Here is a 22,815-nt window from a genome sequence, read left to right as displayed (position 1 = left end):
ATGTCAGATATTGTTATGGTTCTGGTTAGCTATTCCATACCGGTTTTTAATTGGGTGGGAAAATCAGGGGCCGAAGGCAGAGACAAGACCAGAATACTTTCAGAGGATGGTTAAGTGGGGAAAGAGACATATAGAGTGCAGGGAAGTGGATACAATACAAAATCATAAACTTCTGTATAAAAAACTGGTGAGGAATGCTAACTACAACCAGGGGATAGTGAGCTCGGAAGTTTGGGAATACGCACAGGATAAGAGTTATAAGAATGTTTTGAAAGATTTTAATTGGATGCACCTACATAGGAAATTACCTGTAAGGACTACGATGTATGCACATAATTTGGGGAAGTTAAAAGAATGTCCGAGGGATAATTGCACAGAGGAAGAAACGATTGAACACGTCCTATGGGGGTGCAAATATGCAAAAAAGGTATGGGCTGGAATGAAGAGGAGGTATAAGGGACTAGAGGCTTTGACATATGAGGAAATAACTTATCTTAGGCCTAAGGATAAAAAGAAGGAGGAAAATAAAATACGTTGTATGTTGTTATCAATTACAAAACTTAAGATATGGAGGGCAAGACAGGGGTATATAAGGGGGGGGTATGAATGGAAAGAGATGGGAACAATAAAGGATATAGAGAGGGAATTTGAGGGGATATATCGGCATGAATTACAAAGATGGGGAATAGACACGATTAAGGACAGGTGGAAGGATTATTATGAATGATGTAAAAGATGTTTTTGTGAAATATGAAAAGTATTCAATGGAATGTTGAGCAAATGGAAATGTAAGATGGTGTTGTAAGTAAAAATAAAAAAGAAAAAAAATCTGTTCTTATCAGTTTAATATCTGATACGTCCCCTACCCGGGGACCATATATTAAATTGATTTTTGGAGCAGGGAGATGGAATAGGGGCTTGCTCCGTCCACTCCACGCATCGACCTGGTATTGCAGTATTTCTAGGAACGGTGCACCCCCTGAAGCTGTGAAAAACAAATGGCATTTGACTCAACAGTTTGTGCAAAGAAATTTCTTATACGCTAGATATATGCGTGCGTCTGCATATCTGGACATTGTCTTCGTGTAATCTTCCAAGGTTAGTCAGACTGAAATCTTGCGACTTAATATTTGTGAATGACTTACATTTAACTATTACCAGAATTACTAAATCCTGCCACTTGGACTGACACGTGGCTGGACACACACTTTCTATGGGAAATCAAAAAAATATGTCGTTTTCAACTGCAGTTACACTATTCTGGCTCCAATCCTGCAGTTACCTCTGTTGTCCACTAGAGACCAATAGAAGTCTTTAAAAACCGGAGGCTGCCATCTACAAGGACTCATGTTGATTATAGGTTTAACTCTTCTCTTTCTCTACATACTGCAGCTTTCTGTCCTCTGTGGCTGTAAATTACATCGTTTGAAAAAAAAAACCCACACAATTTTTTCTTGGCTTTTTAGCTAAAATCACCTGTATTGTCTGTTGTTTCCATTTGTGGATGGTTAATAGTGCAGAAGATTGTTTTTCTGTTTTCAGGATTACATGAAAACATTTTGGAACAGATCATTTTTGTATATAATAAAAAAGAAAAAAAAAATCTGTTCTTATCAGTTTAATGTCTGATACGTCCCCTACCCGGGGACCATATATTAAATTGATTTTTGGAGCAGGGAGATGGAATAGGGGCTTGCTCCGTCCACTCCACGCATCGACCTGGTATTGCAGTATTTCTAGGAACGGTGCACCCCCTGAAACTGTGAAAAACAAATGGCATTTGACTCAACAGTTTGTGCAAAGAAATTTCTTATACGCTAGATATATGCGTGCGTCTGCATATCTGGACATTGTCTTCGTGTAATCTTCCAAGGTTAGTCAGACTGAAATGTTGCGACTTAATATTTGTGAATGACTTACATTTAACTATTACCAGAATTACTAAATCCTGCCACTTGGACTGACACGTGGCTGGACACACACTTTCTATGGGAAATCAAAAAAATATGTCGTTTTCAACTGCAGTTACACTATTCTGGCTCCAATCCTGCAGTTACCTCTGTTGTCCACTAGAGACCAATAGAAGTCTTTAAAAACCGGAGGCTGCCATCTACAAGGACTCATGTTGATTATAGGTTTAACTCTTCTCTTTCTCTACATACTGCAGCTTTCTGTCCTCTGTGGCTGTAAATTACATCGTTTGAAAAAAAAACAAAACCCACACAATTTTTTCTTGGCTTTTTAGCTAAAATCACCTGTATTGTCTGTTGTTTCCATTTGTGGATGGTTAATAGTGCAGAAGATTGTTTTTCTGTTTTCAGGATTACATGAAAACATTTTGGAACAGATCATTTTTGTATATAATAAAAAAGAAAAAAAAATCTGTTCTTATCAGTTTAATGTCTGATACGTCCCCTACCCGGGGACCATATATTAAATTGATTTTTGGAGCAGGGAGATGGAATAGGGGCTTGCTCCGTCCACTCCACGCATCGACCTGGTATTGCAGTATTTCTAGGAACGGTGCACCCCCTGAAGCTGTGAAAAACAAATGGCATTTGACTCAACAGTTTGTGCAAAGAAATTTCTTATACGCTAGATATATGCGTGCGTCTGCATATCTGGACATTGTCTTCGTGTAATCTTCCAAGGTTAGTCAGACTGAAATCTTGCGACTTAATATTTGTGAATGACTTACATTTAACTATTACCAGAATTACTAAATCCTGCCACTTGGACTGACACGTGGCTGGACACACACTTTCTATGGGAAATCAAAAAAATATGTCGTTTTCAACTGCAGTTACACTATTCTGGCTCCAATCCTGCAGTTACCTCTGTTGTCCACTAGAGACCAATAGAAGTCTTTAAAAACCGGAGGCTGCCATCTACAAGGACTCATGTTGATTATAGGTTTAACTCTTCTCTTTCTCTACATACTGCAGCTTTCTGTCCTCTGTGGCTGTAAATTACATCGTTTGAAAAAAAAAACCCACACAATTTTTTCTTGGCTTTTTAGCTAAAATCACCTGTATTGTCTGTTGTTTCCATTTGTGGATGGTTAATAGTGCAGAAGATTGTTTTTCTGTTTTCAGGATTACATGAAAACATTTTGGAACAGATCATTTTTGTATATAATAAATCTTAGGATAGTATTGGTTTTGATGATTTATAAAACAGCTGTGTGCCGTAGCCCTGGTAGTGTGGATCCTTAGTGTGTAAAGAGTAGATACCTCATGTAATATGTGTGAATGAAAATCCATGGACTTTATAAGAGTCCTCCATTTATGGCTATGATCCTAACAAACAAGATTAATACGTTTCTTTCTCCTACCAATCTTCCTGTTTCCTAAAGGAACACGCATGCACACTATATATGCATCAGGATGGCCGAGTGGTTAAGGCGTTGGACTTAAGCTCCAATGAGCGCATGCTCTCGTGGGTTCAAACCCCACTCCTGGTATAATTTGGAGCCTCATGACTGGTAAACTGAAATGTATCTATGGGAGCAACAATGATCAATAGGAGTTTTTAGGAATTTGCTGTGAGCAATATCCCCCCACCCAGTCACCCCCAAAAAAGCTGGGATGAAAGACAAATGAGAGGTCTGTGCCAAGGTCGCCCCCTCTCAGTCTTACTGTACATGTTATATGTAGAACCGTTGGCTTGTGCAATTAGGGAAAGCCCAGACATAACAGGAATACAGTTACCGGGAGGAGAAACATTAAAAATTTAACAGTATGTAATTATCATATTATGAAAACAATTATAACGCCAAGAAAGTTATAAAAATGAATTGAAGACGCTCCGTCTCAACGACCGCTGATTGGACTGCAGGCGACCACGTGATTTTGAATCTCATTAACCGGCATGCGCTGACCGGCGTTTCAGAAACTAAAGTGTCGTCATATATGTGGCGCCGTTTAAAAACTGAAACATGCCGACCATAGTTATATTGTGATGTTTCGGAGGTAAAACGTCAGTAAAACATCGACCTGTCCTCTACCATTTGTTAGAAGGCGACTGTGTTCTTCATTGTAACCATGAGTTAGAGTTGCAGTAAGCAGAATGAGTCGTTTCTGTCGTGCGATATGTGGGTATCGCTTCTCGGCCTTTTGGCTAAGATCAAGTGTAGTATATGTTCTTATCAGTTTAATATCTGATACGTCCCCTACCCGGGGACCATATATTAAATTGATTTTTGGAGCAGGGAGATGGAATAGGGGCTTGCTCCGTCCACTCCACGCATCAACCTGGTATTGCAGTATTTCTAGGAACGGTGCACCCCCTGAAGCTGTGAAAAACAAATGGCATTTGACTCAACAGTTTGTGCAAAGAAATTTCTTATACGCTAGATATATGCGTGCGTCTGCATATCTGGACATTGTCTTCGTGTAATCTTCCAAGGTTAGTCAGACTGAAATCTTGCGACTTAATATTTGTGAATGACTTACATTTAACTATTACCAGAATTACTAAATCCTGCCACTTGGACTGACACGTGGCTGGACACACACTTTCTATGGGAAATCAAAAAAATATGTCGTTTTCAACTGCAGTTACACTATTCTGGCTCCAATCCTGCAGTTACCTCTGTTGTCCACTAGAGACCAATAGAAGTCTTTAAAAACCGGAGGCTGCCATCTACAAGGACTCATGTTGATTATAGGTTTAACTCTTCTCTTTCTCTACATACTGCAGCTTTCTGTCCTCTGTGGCTGTAAATTACATCGTTTGAAAAAAAAACACCACACAATTTTTTCTTGGCTTTTTAGCTAAAATCACCTGTATTGTCTGTTGTTTCCATTTGTGGATGGTTAATAGTGCAGAAGATTGTTTTTCTGTTTTCAGGATTACATGAAAACATTTTGGAACAGATCATTTTTGTATATAATAAAAAAGAAAAAAAAATCTGTTCTTATCAGTTTAATGTCTGATACGTCCCCTACCCGGGGACCATATATTAAATTGATTTTTGGAGCAGGGAGATGGAATAGGGGCTTGCTCCGTCCACTCCACGCATCGACCTGGTATTGCAGTATTTCTAGGAACGGTGCACCCCCTGAAGCTGTGAAAAACAAATGGCATTTGACTCAACAGTTTGTGCAAAGAAATTTCTTATACGCTAGATATATGCGTGCGTCTGCATATCTGGACATTGTCTTCGTGTAATCTTCCAAGGTTAGTCAGACTGAAATCTTGCGACTTAATATTTGTGAATGACTTACATTTAACTATTACCAGAATTACTAAATCCTGCCACTTGGACTGACACGTGGCTGGACACACACTTTCTATGGGAAATCAAAAAAATATGTCGTTTTCAACTGCAGTTACACTATTCTGGCTCCAATCCTGCAGTTACCTCTGTTGTCCACTAGAGACCAATAGAAGTCTTTAAAAACCGGAGGCTGCCATCTACAAGGACTCATGTTGATTATAGGTTTAACTCTTCTCTTTCTCTACATACTGCAGCTTTCTGTCCTCTGTGGCTGTAAATTACATCGTTTGAAAAAAAAAACCCACACAATTTTTTCTTGGCTTTTTAGCTAAAATCACCTGTATTGTCTGTTGTTTCCATTTGTGGATGGTTAATAGTGCAGAAGATTGTTTTTCTGTTTTCAGGATTACATGAAAACATTTTGGAACAGATCATTTTTGTATATAATAAAAAAGAAAAAAAATAGTATTTAATTTAAAAGTATTTAATATGTTACAAAAAGAGATAGAACATATTTATGTTATACAAAAGGAGGGGAAGGAAAAAAATGTAGATTTGAAAATTGAAGACTTAAAGGTGAGGCAAGAAGAGTTATTAGAGAGGAAGGCAAGAGCAGAAACATATAAATTAAAACAGAAAGAGTATGAGGAAGATGAAAGGTGTTCCGCATATTTTTTTAAAAAGATGAAAAGTAGGGATAAAAGGGGGGTTATAGAGAAATTGGAAAAGGATGGGAAGGAGATTATAGGGAGGGAAAGCATGTTGGGGGTAGTAAAAGAATATTACGAGGATTTATTTAGAAAAGAAAAAGTAGGGACAGAAAAAAGAGATGTTCTTTTGGGGTCATTAAAGAGGAGATTAGTAGAGGAAGATAGGGAGTTTCTGGAAAGGGAAATAACGATGGAAGAGGCATATAAGGTGGTAAAGGGAATGAAGGTAAATAGGGTACCAGGAATAGATGGATTAACGAAAGAATTTTATGAGGTATTTTGGGGAGTGATAGGGTTACATTTGTTGGAGGTCTTTAAAGAAATATTAGAGGGGGAAGAGATGGCGGAGAGTATGAGGACGGGTGTGATTTCGTTATTATTTAAGAAAGGGAATCCTCATTTACTTGATAATTATAGACCGCTCACTATGTTATGTGTAGATTATAAGATTTTAAGTAAGATAATTGCAAATAGATTGGTAGGGGTAATGTCGGATATAGTGGGAAGTGATCAAACGTGTGGGGTGAAGGGGAGACAAATTTCATGGAATATACAATTACATAGAGACATACTTGCATATGTAAAGGATAGAAAAATGGCGGCAATCTGTGTAAGTTTAGACCAACAAAAGGCATTTGATAGGCTAGATTACGAAATTCTGTGGGAGGTAATGACTAAGATGGGCTTGGGAAAACAATTTATAAGGTGGGTGAGGATCCTTTATAAAGAGATATATTCAAAAATCAAATTGAACGGGTTCCTCACGGAAAAAGTTCATCAAGCGAGGGGGTTGAGACAAGGGTGCCCGTTATCGGTGGTACTCTATGTATTATATGTTGAACCATTGGCTTGTGCGATTCGGGAGAATAAAAGAGTGAGGGGGATAATGATGCCGGGGGGGGAATGTTTGAAAATATCTCAATATGCGGATGATACTATACTATATTTAGCGGACGACGACAGTTTAAGAGAAGTTGTGGAAATATTAAAAATATATGAAGAAGTTACAGGATCAAAAATAAATAAGGAAAAGACAAAATATAAGTACTTGGGGACGTGGGAAGGTAGAAGGGAAAATATTTGTGATTATACTTTGTGTGAAGGTCCTATGGACATTCTAGGAATTTCTTTTGGGAATAAGGAGGGCGATGCTATTTGGAACTGGAAGGGGAAGATGGCAGAGGTGGAAAGGAAATTACGACTATGGAAAATGAGGAAGCTTACAATTACTGGGAAGGTGTTAGTGATAAAGAGTGAGGTGGTGCCGAAATTATTGTATCTAGGCTATGTGTTCCCGATGCCACAAGTATTTAGAGCACAAATAATGAGGGGAATATTTAACTTTATATGGGGAGGTTACGAGTACGTAAAGAGAGTACAAATGTATCAGGAGGTTGCCGATGGGGGAAAAGGGGTACCGAACATTCCGTTAAAGTTAGATACGATTTTTTATGCAAATGTGTGTACGCTGTTAAAGAAGCCATATATTCATAAATGTCAGATATTGTTATGGTTCTGGTTAGCTATTCCATACCGGTTTTTAATTGGGTGGGAAAATCAGGGGCCGAAGGCAGAGACAAGACCAGAATACTTTCAGAGGATGGTTAAGTGGGGAAAGAGACATATAGAGTGCAGGGAGGTGGATACAATACAAAATCATAAACTTCTGTATAAAAAACTGGTGAGGAATGCTAACTACAACCAGGGGATAGTGAGTTCGGAAGTTTGGGAATACGCACAGGATAAGAGTTATAAGAATGTTTTGAAAGATTTTAATTGGATGCACCTACATAGGAAATTACCTGTAAGGACTACGATGTATGCACATAATTTGGGGAAGTTAAAAGAATGTCCGAGGGATAATTGCACAGAGGAAGAAACGATTGAACACGTCCTATGGGGGTGCAAATATGCAAAAAAGGTATGGGCTGGAATGAAGAGGAGGTATAAGGGACTAGAGGCTTTGACATATGAGGAAATAACTTATCTTAGGCCTAAGGATAAAAAGAAGGAGGAAAATAAAATACGTTGTATGTTGTTATCAATTACAAAACTTAAGATATGGAGGGCAAGACAGGGGTATATAAGGGGGGGGTATGAATGGAAAGAGATGGGAACAATAAAGGATATAGAGAGGGAATTTGAGGGGATATATCGGCATGAATTACAAAGATGGGGAATAGACACGATTAAGGACAGGTGGAAGGATTATTATGAATGATGTAAAAGATGTTTTTGTGAAATATGAAAAGTATTCAATGGAATGTTGAGCAAATGTAAATGTAAGATGGTGTTGTAAGTAAAAATAAAAAAGGAAAAAAAAAAAAAAAAAAAAAAAAAAAAAATGTGTTCTTATCAGTTTAATATCTGATACGTCCCCTACCCGGGGACCATATATTAAATTGATTTTTGGAGCAGGGAGATGGAATAGGGGCTTGCTCCGTCCACTTCACGCATCGACCTGGTATTGCAGTATTTCTAGGAACGGTGCACCCCCTGAAGCTGTGAAAAACAAATGGCATTTGACTCAACAGTTTGTGCAAAGAAATTTCTTATACGCTAGATATATGCGTGCGTCTGCATATCTGGACATTGTCTTCGTGTAATCTTCCAAGGTTAGTCAGACTGAAATCTTGCGACTTAATATTTGTGAATGACTTACATTTAACTATTACCAGAATTACTAAATCCTGCCACTTGGACTGACACGTGGCTGGACACACACTTTCTATGGGAAATCAAAAAAATATGTCGTTTTCAACTGCAGTTACACTATTCTGGCTCCAATCCTGCAGTTACCTCTGTTGTCCACTAGAGACCAATAGAAGTCTTTAAAAACCGGAGGCTGCCATCTACAAGGACTCATGTTGATTATAGGTTTAACTCTTCTCTTTCTCTACATACTGCAGCTTTCTGTCCTCTGTGGCTGTAAATTACATCGTTTGAAAAAAAATAAACCACACAAAAAAAAAAAAAAAATCTGTTCTTATCAGTTTAATATCTGATACGTCCCCTACCCGGGGACCATATATTAAATTGATTTTTGGAGCAGGGAGATGGAATAGGGGCTTGCTCCGTCCACTCCACGCATCGACCTGGTATTGCAGTATTTCTAGGAACGGTGCACCCCCTGAAGCTGTGAAAAACAAATGGCATTTGACTCAACAGTTTGTGCAAAGAAATTTCTTATACGCTAGATATATGCGTGCGTCTGCATATCTGGACATTGTCTTCGTGTAATCTTCCAAGGTTAGTCAGACTGAAATCTTGCGACTTAATATTTGTGAATGACTTACATTTAACTATTACCAGAATTACTAAATCCTGCCACTTGGACTGACACGTGGCTGGACACACACTTTCTATGGGAAATCAAAAAAATATGTCGTTTTGAACTGCAGTTACACTATTCTGGCTCCAATCCTGCAGTTACCTCTGTTGTCCACTAGAGACCAATAGAAGTCTTTAAAAACCGGAGGCTGCCATCTACAAGGACTCATGTTGATTATAGGTTTAACTCTTCTCTTTCTCTACATACTGCAGCTTTCTGTCCTCTGTGGCTGTAAATTACATCGTTTGAAAAAAAAAAAAACACCACACAATTTTTTCTTGGCTTTTTAGCTAAAATCACCTGTATTGTCTGTTGTTTCCATTTGTGGATGGTTAATAGTGCAGAAGATTGTTTTTCTGTTTTCAGGATTACATGAAAACATTTTGGAACAGATCATTTTTGTATATAATAAATCTTAGGATAGTATTGGTTTTGATGATTTATAAAACAGCTGTGTGCCGTAGCCCTGGTAGTGTGGATCCTTAGTGTGTAAAGAGTAGATACCTCATGTAATATGTGTGAATGAAAATCCATGGACTTTATAAGAGTCCTCCATTTATGGCTATGATCCTAACAAACAAGATTAATACGTTTCTTTCTCCTAGCAATCTTCCTGTTTCCTAAAGGAACACGCATGCACAATACATATGCACCAGGGTGGCCGAGTGGTTAAGGCGTTGGACTTAAGCGCCAATGAGCGCATGCTCTCGTAGGTTCAAACCCCACTCCTGGTATAATTTGGAGCCTCATGACTGGTAAACTGAAATGTATCTATGGGAGCAACAATGATCAATAGGAGTTTTTAGGAATTTGCTGTGAGCAATATCCCCCCACCCAGTCACCCCCAAAAAAGCTGGGATGAAAGACAAATGAGAGGTCTGTGCCAAGGTCGCCCCCTCTCAGTCTTACTGTACATGTTATATGTAGAACCGTTGGCTTGTGCAATTAGGGAAAGCCCAGACATAACAGGAATACAGTTACCGGGAGGAGAAACATTAAAAATTTAACAGTATGTAATTATCATATTATGAAAACAATTATAACGCCAAGAAAGTTATAAAAATGAATTGAAGACGCTCCGTCTCAACGACCGCTGATTGGACTGCAGGCGACCACGTGATTTTGAATCTCATTAACCGGCATGCGCTGACCGGCGTTTCAGAAACTAAAGTGTCGTCATATATGTGGCGCCGTTTAAAAACTGAAACATGCCGACCATAGTTATATTGTGATGTTTCGGAGGTAAAACGTCAGTAAAACATCGACCTGTCCTCTACCATTTGTTAGAAGGCGACTGTGTTCTTCATTGTAACCATGAGTTAGAGTTGCAGTAAGCAGAATGAGTCGTTTCTGTCGTGCGATATGTGGGTATCGCTTCTCGGCCTTTTGGCTAAGATCAAGTGTAGTATCTGTTCTTATCAGTTACAAGGCGAGAAGCAATGTAGGATGGCGGCGACGTCGGCCAATTTTTCGGAGAGGAATACATGGTCGTATGGAACGAGGAATACCTTGAGATTCGAACTAATGGATAAAGAAAAGGATTTCCATGACAGAATTAATTTCGGACGAAGGATTCTTTATGATGCATTGAAGGTACAACCAGAGGAAATCTACTGCCTCCAGCAAAGCACGGCAAGTAAGCACTATGACGTGACTTTTTGCACGGGAGAGTACGCGGAGGAGGTGAGAAAGAGATGTGGTACAGAAGAAAATGAAGAACTAAAGAAATATATGGTAACCCCGTTATACAGGAACGATTATAGGATTTTAACGGTGCACATGTATAATCCCTGGGTTACAGAAGAGACCATTAAGTACTTCCTGGGGCGGTACGTTACAGTGCTCCCAGGGGTACGAAAAATAAAGGACGGGCTAGGCCTATGGACTGGAAAAAGACAGTTTCGGGTAAAACTTAAAATGGATATGACAACGGAAGATGGATACTGCCACCCGCCTGCAGTGTTTTCCATCGGAGCAGACAGAGGTTTTTTGGTGTATGCAGGACAGCCACAAGCATGCAGAAAATGCGGCAGTACGGGACATAATGCAGACAATTGTGAGCAGGTGAGGTGTAGGAGCTGCGGGAAAAATGGCCATATCACAAGAGACTGCAAAGAGCCTAGAAGGTGTCACTTATGTGGCTCAGATACACATATGGCAAGAGATTGCACTAGGCCCAGATCATATTCGGAAGCAGCTAAAGCAGGGACCGAGGTAGAGCGGTATGAAGAAACGGATATAGGAACAAATATTGGGGAAAGCGCACAAGAGGCGCCACCAGCAGAAAGGAATCAGACTAATGAGGAAGAAGGGGGGGGGGGGAGAGGATGGGGCCGAACAAGGAAAAGAAGAAGGCGATAAGATGGGGGAGAAAAATGGGGAGAAGCAGTGCGAAGAAGGACAAATATGGGAAGTGGCAGCTAAGCCACGAAGAAAGTCGGCCAAAAGGCGTAGGAAAGTGAGCTCGGGAGTCCCTTCAGGAGAGACTAATTTGAAAGAAGGTAAAGGAGAGCGGATGGAAGAGGGAGGGGAGATGGGAGCGTATGTGTTGAGAGGGACGCAGACTGAATGTATGCACACACCAATGAGTGATTTAACGAGTGATGGAGACGTTGAAGAAGAAGAAGTAGAAAGTGAAGAAAAATCGGAAGATTCATTTATAAAAAATTTGCTGGCGCAAGTCAACATGGACTAATAAGGGAGGGGAAAATGGACGACAGAGGTTTTTCTTTTTTTTCTTTTTCGGCTCTAATTTTGTAAAGTTTTCCTTTTTTTCAGGGGATATGAAGATCAAAAAGACAACTAGGAGATGGTATCTGTTTTTTCTTTTGTTTCTTTGTTATAAAATTATTAAGTGCCCTCTGCTTAGGTGTATAGATACCCCTTTTTTTACTACAAAATGGTGAGGTTCCGAATAATTACGTTAAATGTAAGGGGGTTAAAAAATGCCAGAAAAAGACAAATGGTATATGAATTTCTGTTGTTTTATAATTTTGATGTATGTTTATTACAGGAGGTACATTTGAAGGACGAGAAGGATGTTGTTATTTTTTCGGAGCAGTGGAGGGGGGGTGAATCGGCATGGAGTATAGGAGGAGTATATGGGACAGGGGTGGGAGTGTTGTGTGGAAATAAAAGTATAAAAATAAAAGAAAGTTATACGGTGATACAGGGAAGAGTGATGGTGGTAGATGTAGAAAAAAACGGGGTCCAAAGCCGGATAATAAATGTGTATGCACATGTGGATCCAAAACAAAGAAGAGAACTCCTTTTGTCGATGGACACTTGTTTTATTACAAGGAAAAATATTATAGTGGGAGGGGATTTTAATGTATCTTTAGAAAAAGAAAAATTTTCTCTCCCATTAAAGACATTTATAAGACAATACGGGTTAACGGATGTTATGGGCAGACTTCTGGGGAAAAAAGTAGGGTATACATGGAGGAATACAAGGGGGGTACAGAGTAGGTTGGACTATATTTTGATAGATAAAAAGTGTAAAATTAAAGGGGGAAAAACGATTCCGGTTCTACTCACGGATCACCAGGCGGTAGAGGTGGATTTGGAGATAGAAGGGATGGAATACGGGAAGGGATATTGGAAATTAAATAATGAGGTGTTAAAGGAAAAAGATTATAGGGATAAATTTTTAGAGATCTTCCCTTTATGGGTGAAAGTAAAAGAACTTTATGGAAAAAAAGGGGATTGGTGGGAGGATGTAAAATGCAAGATAAAAAAATTTACGATAGAATATTGTACAGATAGATCTAAACGTAGAAAAGAAGAATTTAATATGTTACAAAAAGAGATAGAACATATTTATGTTATACAAAAGGAGGGGAAGGAAAAAAATGTAGATTTGAAAATTGAAGACTTAAAGGTGAGGCAAGAAGAGTTATTAGAGAGGAAGGCAAGAGCAGAAACATATAAATTAAAACAGAAAGAGTATGAGGAAGATGAAAGGTGTTCCGCATATTTTTTTAAAAAGATGAAAAGTAGGGATAAAAGGGGGGTTATAGAGAAATTGGAAAAGGATGGGAAGGAGATTATAGGGAGGGAAAGCATGTTGGGGGTAGTAAAAGAATATTACGAGGATTTATTTAGAAAAGAAAAAGTAGGGACAGAAAAAAGAGATGTTCTTTTGGGGTCATTAAAGAGGAGATTAGTAGAGGAAGATAGGGAGTTTCTGGAAAGGGAAATAACGATGGAAGAGGCATATAAGGTGGTAAAGGGAATGAAGGTAAATAGGGTACCAGGAATAGATGGATTAACGAAAGAATTTTATGAGGTATTTTGGGGAGTGATAGGGTTACATTTGTTGGAGGTCTTTAAAGAAATATTAGAGGGGGAAGAGATGGCGGAGAGTATGAGGACGGGTGTGATTTCGTTATTATTTAAGAAAGGGAATCCTCATTTACTTGATAATTATAGACCGCTCACTATGTTATGTGTAGATTATAAGATTTTAAGTAAGATAATTGCAAATAGATTGGTAGGGGTAATGTCGGATATAGTGGGAAGTGATCAAACGTGTGGGGTGAAGGGGAGACAAATTTCATGGAATATACAATTACATAGAGACATACTTGCATATGTAAAGGATAGAAAAATGGCGGCAATCTGTGTAAGTTTAGACCAACAAAAGGCATTTGATAGGCTAGATTACGAAATTTTGTGGGAGGTAATGACTAAGATGGGCTTGGGAAAACAATTTATAAGGTGGGTGAGGATCCTTTATAAAGAGATATATTCAAAAATCAAATTGAACGGGTTCCTCACGGAAAAAGTTCATCAAGCGAGGGGGTTGAGACAAGGGTGCCCGTTATCGGTGGTACTCTATGTATTATATGTTGAACCATTGGCTTGTGCGATTCGGGAGAATAAAAGAGTGAGGGGGATAATGATGCCGGGGGGGGGGAATGTTTGAAAATATCTCAATATGCGGATGATACTATACTATATTTAGCGGACGACGACAGTTTAAGAGAAGTTGTGGAAATATTAAAAATATATGAAGAAGTTACAGGATCAAAAATAAATAAGGAAAAGACAAAATATAAGTACTTGGGGACGTGGGAAGGTAGAAGGGAAAATATTTGTGATTATACTTTGTGTGAAGGTCCTATGGACATTCTAGGAATTTCTTTTGGGAATAAGGAGGGCGATGCTATTTGGAACTGGAAGGGGAAGATGGCAGAGGTGGAAAGGAAATTACGACTATGGAAAATGAGGAAGCTTACAATTACTGGGAAGGTGTTAGTGATAAAGAGTGAGGTGGTGCCGAAATTATTGTATCTAGGCTATGTGTTCCCGATGCCACAAGTATTTAGAGCACAAATAATGAGGGGAATATTTAACTTTATATGGGGAGGTTACGAGTACGTAAAGAGAGTACAAATGTATCAGGAGGTTGCCGATGGGGGAAAAGGGGTACCGAATATTCCGTTAAAGTTAGATACGATTTTTTATGCAAATGTGTGTACGCTGTTAAAGAAGCCATATATTCATAAATGTCAGATATTGTTATGGTTCTGGTTAGCTATTCCATACCGGTTTTTAATTGGGTGGGAAAATCAGGGGCCGAAGGCAGAGACAAGACCAGAATACTTTCAGAGGATGGTTAAGTGGGGAAAGAGACATATAGAGTGCAGGGAGGTGGATACAATACAAAGTCATAAACTTCTGTATAAAAAACTGGTGAGGAATGCTAACTACAACCAGGGGATAGTGAGTTCGGAAGTTTGGGAATACGCACAGGATAAGAGTTATAAGAATGTTTTGAAAGATTTTAATTGGATGCACCTACATAGGAAATTACCTGTAAGGACTACGATGTATGCACATAATTTGGGGAAGTTAAAAGAATGTCCGAGGGATAATTGCACAGAGGAAGAAACGATTGAACACGTCCTATGGGGGTGCAAATATGCAAAAAAGGTATGGGCTGGAATGAAGAGGAGGTATAAGGGACTAGAGGCTTTGACATATGAGGAAATAACTTATCTTAGGCCTAAGGATAAAAAGAAGGAGGAAAATAAAATACGTTGTATGTTGTTATCAATTACAAAACTTAAGATATGGAGGGCAAGACAGGGGTATATAAGGGGGGGGGGTATGAATGGAAAGAGATGGGAACAATAAAGGATATAGAGAGGGAATTTGAGGGGATATATCGGCATGAATTACAAAGATGGGGAATAGACACGATTAAGGACAGGTGGAAGGATTATTATGAATGATGTAAAAGATGTTTTTGTGAAATATGAAAAGTATTCAATGGAATGTTGAGCAAATGGAAATGTAAGATGGTGTTGTAAGTAAAAATAAAAAAGAAAAAAAAGATCTGTTCTTATCAGTTACAAGGCGAGAAGCAATGCAGGATGGCGGCGGCGTCGGCCAATTTTCATGAGAGAAATACATGGATGAAAGGTACAAGAAATACTTTGAGATTCGAGTTGATGGAGAAAGAGGACGAGATTCATGACAGAATTAACTTCGGACGAAGGATCCTTTACGAGGCTTTAAAGATAAAGCCTGAGGAAATCTACTGCCTCCAGCAGAGTACGGCAAGTAAACATTATGATGTAACCTTTTGCACGGGAGAATGTGCGGAGGAGGTGAGAAGGAGATTTCACGGAGAAGAAAACGAAGAACTAAAGAAATATACGGTAACTCCTTTGTACAGAAATGATTATAGGATTTTAACGATCCATATGTATAACCCTTGGGTTTCGGAAGAGACAATTAAGTACTTCTTAGGAAGGTACGTCACAGTACTACCAGGAGTGCGCAAAATAAAGGATGGCTTAGGACTATGGACCGGAAAAAGACAATTCCGAGTCAAATTAAATGTGGATACGTCTACCGAGGACGGATATTGCCATCCACCCGCGGTATTCTCCATAGGAGCAGATAGGGGTTTCCTAGTGTATGCTGGGCAGCCCCAAGCGTGCAGAAAATGTGGCAGTACCGGACATAATGCGGACAGGTGTGAACAAATGAGGTGCAGGAGTTGCGGGAAGATAGGCCACATAACTAAAGACTGTAAGGAACCTAGAAAATGTCATTTGTGCGATTCAGAGACCCATATGGCAAGAGACTGTACTAGGCCAAGGTCATATTCTGAAGCGGCAGGAAATGAACATTACAGAAAATCGGATGCAGAAGCTGATATCGGAAAAAGAACACAGGAGGCGTCAACAGCTGCCGAAGATCACCTTAACGAGGAGAGAGCTGGGAGCAAGGAAGGTGGAGTAGAGCAGAGGAATAAGGAGGAAGGAACATTACGTGAATCGGACGCCGAGAGAGAGAAACAAGCAGAGGACGGACAGGTGTGGGCAGTAGTAGCGAAGCCGCGGAGAAAATCAGCAAAGAGGCGGAGAAAGGTGAGCTCAGGTGCTTCTCCAGAAGAGACAAAAACGAAAAATAAAGAGGATAGGGAGGAACGGATCGAGCAGGTGGAAAATACGGAGGGACATGTTTTGAGGGGTACACAGACTGAATGCATGCATACCCCCTTAAGTGACTTCACTAGTGATGGGGATACGGGGGAAGAGGCTGAAAGCGAAGAAAAATCGGAAGATTCCTTTATTAAGAACTTATTGGCGCAGGTTAATATGAAGAGTTAAAAATGGGGATACTGAAATAAAACTCCTATGGTTTTGATTTGTTTTGGTTTTGTTTTTGAGACCTTTTTTTTTTTTTTTTTTCTTTTTTTTTTTTTTTTTTTTGATTTATGTTTTAAGACATGGGAAACTTTCGAATAATAACATTAAATGTAAGGGGACTTAGGAATGCTCGGAAAAGAAAAATGGTATATGAATTTTTGTTGTATTATAATTTTGATGTCTGCTTGTTGCAGGAAGTACATTTAAAAGATGAGGGGGATGTTGACCTCTTTACGAAGGAATGGAGAGGAGGTGAATCGGTATGGAGTATAGGGGGAGTACATGGGACTGGGGTAGGAGTGTTATGTGGGAATAAAAGTATACGAATAAAGGACAGTTATACTTTAATACAGGGAAGGGTTATGGTTGTAGATGTGGAAAAAAGTGGGACACAAAACCGTATAATAAATGTGTATGCATATGTGGATCCCAAATTAAGAAGAGAACTTCTTTCAAAAATGGACACTTGTTTTATGACAAGGAAAAATATTTTTGTGGGAGGGGATTTCAACTGTTCACTGGAGAAAATAAAAACTTCGCTCCCTTTTAAGACCTTTATAAAAAAAATACGGTTTAATAGATGTAATGGCCACACTACAAGGGAAAAGAGTGGGGTACACATGGAAGAACACAAGAGGGATGGAAAGTAGATTAGATTACATCTTGATAGAGAAAAAGTGTAAAATAAAACAAGGGAAAATAATACCGGCTTTGTTCACAGATCATCAAATGATAGTGGTGGATTTGGAGATAGAAGGAATAGATTATGGAAAAGGATACTGGAAACTGAATAACGAAGTACTTATGGAAAAAGAATATAAGGAAAGGTTTGCAGAGCTCTTCCCTTTATGGGAGGAGATGGAAAGCTTATATATAAATAAACTGGATTGGTGGGAGGATGTAAAAAACAAAATAAAAAAGTTCACGGTGGATTATTGTACGGAAAGGTCCAGCGTAAGGAAAGAGGAATTTCGTATATTGCAAAAAGAAATAGAATATACTTATACACTACAAAATGAAAGAGGAAACAACAAAAACATGGACGAGAAAATGGAAAGTTTAAGATTGAAGCAGGAAGAACTACTTGAAAGGAAGGCAAGGGCTGAAACATATAAGATAAAGCAGGAGGAGTATGAGGAGAACGAGAAATGTTCGGCCTTTTTCTTTAAAAAGATGAAAAGTAAGGAAAAAAAGGGAGTTATAATAAAATTAGAGAAGGATGGGAAAATGATAGAAGGGAAGGAAAATATGCTTAAAACGGCGAAGGAGTATTACGAGGTCTTGTTTAGAAAAGAAAAATTAGAGGGAGAAAAAGGGGATTTTTTCTTAAAGAAAATAAAAAAGAGATTAACGGGAGAAGAAAGCGACAGTTTAGAAGGGGAAGTTACAATAGGGGAGGCATATAAAGTATTAAAAGGAATGAAGGCAAACAAAGTGCCAGGGATAGATGGATTAACAAAGGAATTTTACGAAACTTTTTGGGGAATGGTGGGGATACATTTGCTGGGAGTTTTTAAGGAAATCATGGAGGGAAAGGAGATGACAGAGAGTATGAAGATGGGTGTGGTTTCTATTCTATTCAAGAAAGGTAACCCACAACAACTTGATAATTATAGACCGTTAACTATGCTATGTGTGGATTATAAGATCCTGAGTAGGATATTGGCAAATAGACTCGCGGGAGTAATGATGCAAATAGTGGAGAAGGATCAGACGTGTGGGGTCAGGGGGAGGCAAATGTCTTGGAACGTGCAACTACACAGAGACATACTCACATACGTTAGAGATAGAAATTTGCCAGCACTATGTGTGAGCCTAGATCAACAAAAGGCCTTTGATAGGGTAGATTATGATTTTTTGTGGAGGGTAATGCAGTATATGGGCTTGGGAGAGAAATTTAAAAAATGGGTAAAAAATTTATACAACGGCATAAGTCTGAAAATAAAAGTAAATGGATTCCTTACAGAAAAAGTGTATCAAACAAAGGGTTTGAGGCAAGGATGTCCATTATCTGTTGTTCTTTATGTACTGTATGTTGAACCTTTGGCTTGCGCAATAAGGGAAAGCCAGAGAGTAAAAGGGATTCCGATGCCGCGGGGGGAAGTTTTAAAGATATCGCAGTATGCGGACGATACAGTATTATATCTGGCAGATGATGATAGTTTAAAGGGTGCGATAGAAATTTTAGATATTTATGAAAAAGCGACTGGATCAAAGATAAATAAAGAGAAGTCGATGTATAAATATTTGGGGACATGGGAGGGTAGAAGAGATAATATCTGTGATTTTACTTTGTGCCAAGGCCCAATGAATATTTTAGGAATCACCTTTGGAAATAAGGAAGGAGATGAGCTTAGCAATTGGAAAAAAAGGTTAAGTGCGGTAGAAAAGAAGCTGGGCCTTTGGAAAGCAAGGAAATTAACAATTACGGGGAAGGTTCTGATTATAAAGAGTGAGGTGGTGCCGAAGTTATTACATCTGGCCTATGTGTTTTCGATGCCTCAGATCTACAGAGCGCAAATAACCAGAGCGATATTTAAATTTATTTGGGGGGGTTATGAGTATGTCAAAAGAACGCAAATGTATCAAGAAATTGAAGATGGTGGGAAAGGGGTACCAAATGTCCCTTTGAAGTTAGATACAATGTTTTATGCAAATGTATGCAAGCTATTGAAACAGAACTATGTCCATAAATGTCAAATATTGTTATGGTTTTGGTTAGCGATTCCATACCGTTTTTTGATAGGGTGGGAAAATAAGGGACCAAAGGCGGAAACTAGACCAAAATATTTTCAGAGGATGCTGGGATGGGGAAAGAAACATGCTGAATGTAAAGAGGTGGATACCGTACTAAACCATAAACTTTTATATAAGAAAATGGTATGGAAAGCTAATTATAACCAGGTACCGGTGAGTCCAGAAGTGTGGAAATGTGCACAGGATAAGACCTTTAAAAATGTTTTGAAGGATTTTAATTGGATGCATTTACACAAAAGGTTACCTGTGAGGATCATCATGTATGCACATAACTTGGGAAAACAGAAAAAGTGTCCGAGGGACAACTGCGTAGAAGAGGAAACAATAGAACACGTACTTTGGGGATGCGAATACGCAAAAAAGGTATGGGAAAGGGTAAAGGGGAAGTATAAAGGTTTGGGCACGGTGACTTATGAAGAGATTACCCTTTTCAGGGCTAACAGCATAGAAAAAGAGAGATACAAAATACGTTGTATGTTGTTAACAATTGTAAAAATGAAATTGTGGAAGGCAAGACAGAGTTGTATAACGGGAGGATATAAAGAGGGGGAAATAGGTACGACTAAAGCTGTAGAGAGGGAATTTGAAAAGACATACTGGAATGAACTACAAAAATGGGGAATAGACACGATCAAGGATAGATGGAAAGACTTCCCTTCCTTCTTTACTGCGAAGGCACCTAAAAAGTGGTGGTAGGTAAAGAGTAAGGAAGGGAGAAAGGGAAAAGGAGCAATGAAAAGCAATAAGTTATATGAATATGTTACATGAAAATGATTGGTTTGCGATGAACGAATGTGGGAAAGAAATGAAATGGAAATATGTCTTTGTAATGGAAATGGAAAAAGTTTTTTGAATTGTTGTGGAAAGAAAATAAAAGAAGTAAAAAAAAAAAAAAATCTGTTCTTATCAGTTTAATATCTGATACGTCCCCTACCCGGGGACCATATATTAAATTGATTTTTGGAGCAGGGAGATGGAATAGGGGCTTGCTCCGTCCACTCCACGCATCGACCTGGTATTGCAGTATTTCTAGGAACGGTGCACCCCCTGAAGCTGTGAAAAACAAATGGCATTTGACTCAACAGTTTGTGCAAAGAAATTTCTTATACGCTAGATATATGCGTGCGTCTGCATATCTGGACATTGTCTTCGTGTAATCTTCCAAGGTTAGTCAGACTGAAATCTTGCGACTTAATATTTGTGAATGACTTACATTTAACTATTACCAGAATTACTAAATCCTGCCACTTGGACTGACACGTGGCTGGACACACACTTTCTATGGGAAATCAAAAAAATATCTCGTTTTCAACTGCAGTTACACTATTCTGGCTCCAATCCTGCAGTTACCTCTGTTGTCCACTAGAGACCAATAGAAGTCTTTAAAAACCGGAGGCTGCCATCTACAAGGACTCATGTTGATTATAGGTTTAACTCTTCTCTTTCTCTACATACTGCAGCTTTCTGTCCTCTGTGGCTGTAAATTACATCGTTTGAAAAAAAGAAAAACGCCACACAATTTTTTCTTGGCTTTTTAGCTAAAATCACCTGTATTGTCTGTTGTTTCCATTTGTGGATGGTTAATAGTGCAGAAGATTGTTTTTCTGTTTTCAGGATTACATGAAAACATTTTGGAACAGATCATTTTTGTATATAATAAATCTTAGGATAGTATTGGTTTTGATGATTTATAAAACAGCTGTGTGCCGTAGCCCTGGTAGTGTGGATCCTTAGTGTGTAAAGAGTAGATACCTCATGTAATATGTGTGAATGAAAATCCATGGACTTTATAAGAGTCCTCCATTTATGGCTATGATCCTAACAAACAAGATTAATACGTTTCTTTCTCCTACCAATCTTCCTGTTTCCTAAAGGAACACGCATGCACACTATATATGCATCAGGAGGACCGAGTGGTTAAGGCGTTGGACTTAAGCTCCAATGAGCGCATGCTCTCGTGGGTTCAAACCCCACTCCTGGTATAATTTGGAGCCTCATGACTGGTAAACTGAAATGTATCTATGGGAGCAACAATGATCAATAGGAGTTTTTAGGAATTTGCTGTGAGCAATATCCCCCCACCCAGTCACCCCCAAAAAAGCTGGAATGAAAGACAAATGAGAGGTCTGTGCCAAGGTCGCCCCCTCTCAGTCTTACTGTACATGTTATATGTAGAACCGTTGGCTTGTGCAATTAGGGAAAGCCCAGACATAACAGGAATACAGTTACCGGGAGGAGAAACATTAAAAATTTAACAGTATGTAATTATCATATTATGAAAACAATTATAACGCCAAGAAAGTTATAAAAATGAATTGAAGACGCTCCGTCTCAACGACCGCTGATTGGACTGCAGGCGACCACGTGATTTTGAATCTCATTAACCGGCATGCGCTGACCGGCGTTTCAGAAACTAAAGTGTCGTCATATATGTGGCGCCGTTTAAAAACTGAAACATGCCGACCATAGTTATATTGTGATGTTTCGGAGGTAAAACATCAGTAAAACATCGACCTGTCCTCTACCATTTGTTAGAAGGCGACTGTGTTCTTCATTGTAACCATGAGTTAGAGTTGCAGTAAGCAGAATGAGTCGTTTCTGTCGTGCGATATGTGGGTATCGCTTCTCGGCCTTTTGGCTAAGATCAAGTGTAGTATCTGTTCTTATCAGTGATAAGGCGAGAAGCAATGCAGGATGGCGGCATCATCGGCCAACTTCTATGAGAGGAATGCATGGATGCAAGGTACAAGAAATACTTTGAGATTCGAGCTGATGGAGAAAGATGAGGAAATCCATGACGGAATTAATTTTGGACGGAGGATCCTATACGAGGCTTTAAAGATACAGCCTGAGGAAATTTACTGCCTTCAGCAGAGCACGGCAAGTAAACATTACGATGTAACCTTTTGCACGGGAGAATGCGCGGAGGAGGTGAGAAGGAAGTGTATTGGAGAAGAAAACGAAGAATTGAGAAAATACATGGTAACCCCTATGTACAGAAATGATTATAGGATCCTAACTGTTCATATGTACAACCCATGGGTTTCTGAAGAGACTATTAAGTATTTCTTGGGAAGGTACGTTACAGTACTACCAGGAGTGCGGAAAATAAAGGATGGCTTAGGCCTA

The 22,815-nt window shown here is 39.0% G+C and overlaps 8 non-coding genes and 4 pseudogenes across 8 annotated transcripts; all 12 read left to right on the top strand.

The window, feature by feature from the left end:
* Positions 1-793: 793 nt before the first annotated feature.
* On the top strand, positions 794-981 carry LOC147312674 (U2 spliceosomal RNA). Its single transcript, XR_015125262.1, has one exon. It is a non-coding gene; the product is annotated as a U2 spliceosomal RNA (small nuclear RNA).
* A 587-nt stretch (positions 982-1,568) lies between these two features.
* On the top strand, positions 1,569-1,756 carry LOC147312673 (U2 spliceosomal RNA). The gene has a single exon (XR_015125248.1). It is a non-coding gene; the product is annotated as a U2 spliceosomal RNA (small nuclear RNA).
* A 591-nt stretch (positions 1,757-2,347) lies between these two features.
* Positions 2,348-2,534, top strand: LOC147312672 (U2 spliceosomal RNA). The gene has a single exon (XR_015125251.1). It is a non-coding gene; the product is annotated as a U2 spliceosomal RNA (small nuclear RNA).
* An 846-nt stretch (positions 2,535-3,380) lies between these two features.
* Positions 3,381-3,463, top strand: trnal-uaa (transfer RNA leucine (anticodon UAA)). The gene has a single exon. It is a non-coding gene; the product is annotated as a tRNA-Leu (tRNA).
* Positions 3,464-4,099: 636 nt separating this feature from the next.
* Positions 4,100-4,290, top strand: LOC147312670 (U2 spliceosomal RNA). Its single transcript, XR_015125245.1, has one exon. It is a non-coding gene; the product is annotated as a U2 spliceosomal RNA (small nuclear RNA).
* Positions 4,291-4,877: 587 nt separating this feature from the next.
* Positions 4,878-5,064, top strand: LOC147312669 (U2 spliceosomal RNA). The gene has a single exon (XR_015125250.1). It is a non-coding gene; the product is annotated as a U2 spliceosomal RNA (small nuclear RNA).
* A 3,194-nt stretch (positions 5,065-8,258) lies between these two features.
* LOC147312668 (U2 spliceosomal RNA) lies at positions 8,259-8,429 on the top strand (annotated as a pseudogene).
* A 439-nt stretch (positions 8,430-8,868) lies between these two features.
* LOC147312667 (U2 spliceosomal RNA) lies at positions 8,869-9,063 on the top strand. The gene has a single exon (XR_015125257.1). It is a non-coding gene; the product is annotated as a U2 spliceosomal RNA (small nuclear RNA).
* An 850-nt stretch (positions 9,064-9,913) lies between these two features.
* Positions 9,914-9,996, top strand: trnal-uaa (transfer RNA leucine (anticodon UAA)). Its single transcript has one exon. It is a non-coding gene; the product is annotated as a tRNA-Leu (tRNA).
* A 636-nt stretch (positions 9,997-10,632) lies between these two features.
* On the top strand, positions 10,633-10,748 carry LOC147312665 (U2 spliceosomal RNA; annotated as a pseudogene).
* Positions 10,749-20,527: 9,779 nt separating this feature from the next.
* LOC147312664 (U2 spliceosomal RNA) lies at positions 20,528-20,735 on the top strand (annotated as a pseudogene).
* Positions 20,736-22,304: 1,569 nt separating this feature from the next.
* Positions 22,305-22,445, top strand: LOC147312663 (U2 spliceosomal RNA; annotated as a pseudogene).
* Positions 22,446-22,815: the final 370 nt, after the last annotated feature.

This window comes from Aulonocara sp. 'chitande type north' Nkhata Bay, linkage group LG15 (assembly GCF_057382095.1).
Source record: "Aulonocara sp. 'chitande type north' Nkhata Bay isolate Kocher_YH1m ecotype deep benthic linkage group LG15, A_spYH_male_GT1.1, whole genome shotgun sequence".
Taxonomy (NCBI): Eukaryota; Metazoa; Chordata; class Actinopteri; order Cichliformes; family Cichlidae; genus Aulonocara; species Aulonocara sp. 'chitande type north' Nkhata Bay.
Note: the sequence above shows the minus strand (reverse complement) of the source record. Positions and strands in the feature narration are given on the sequence as shown.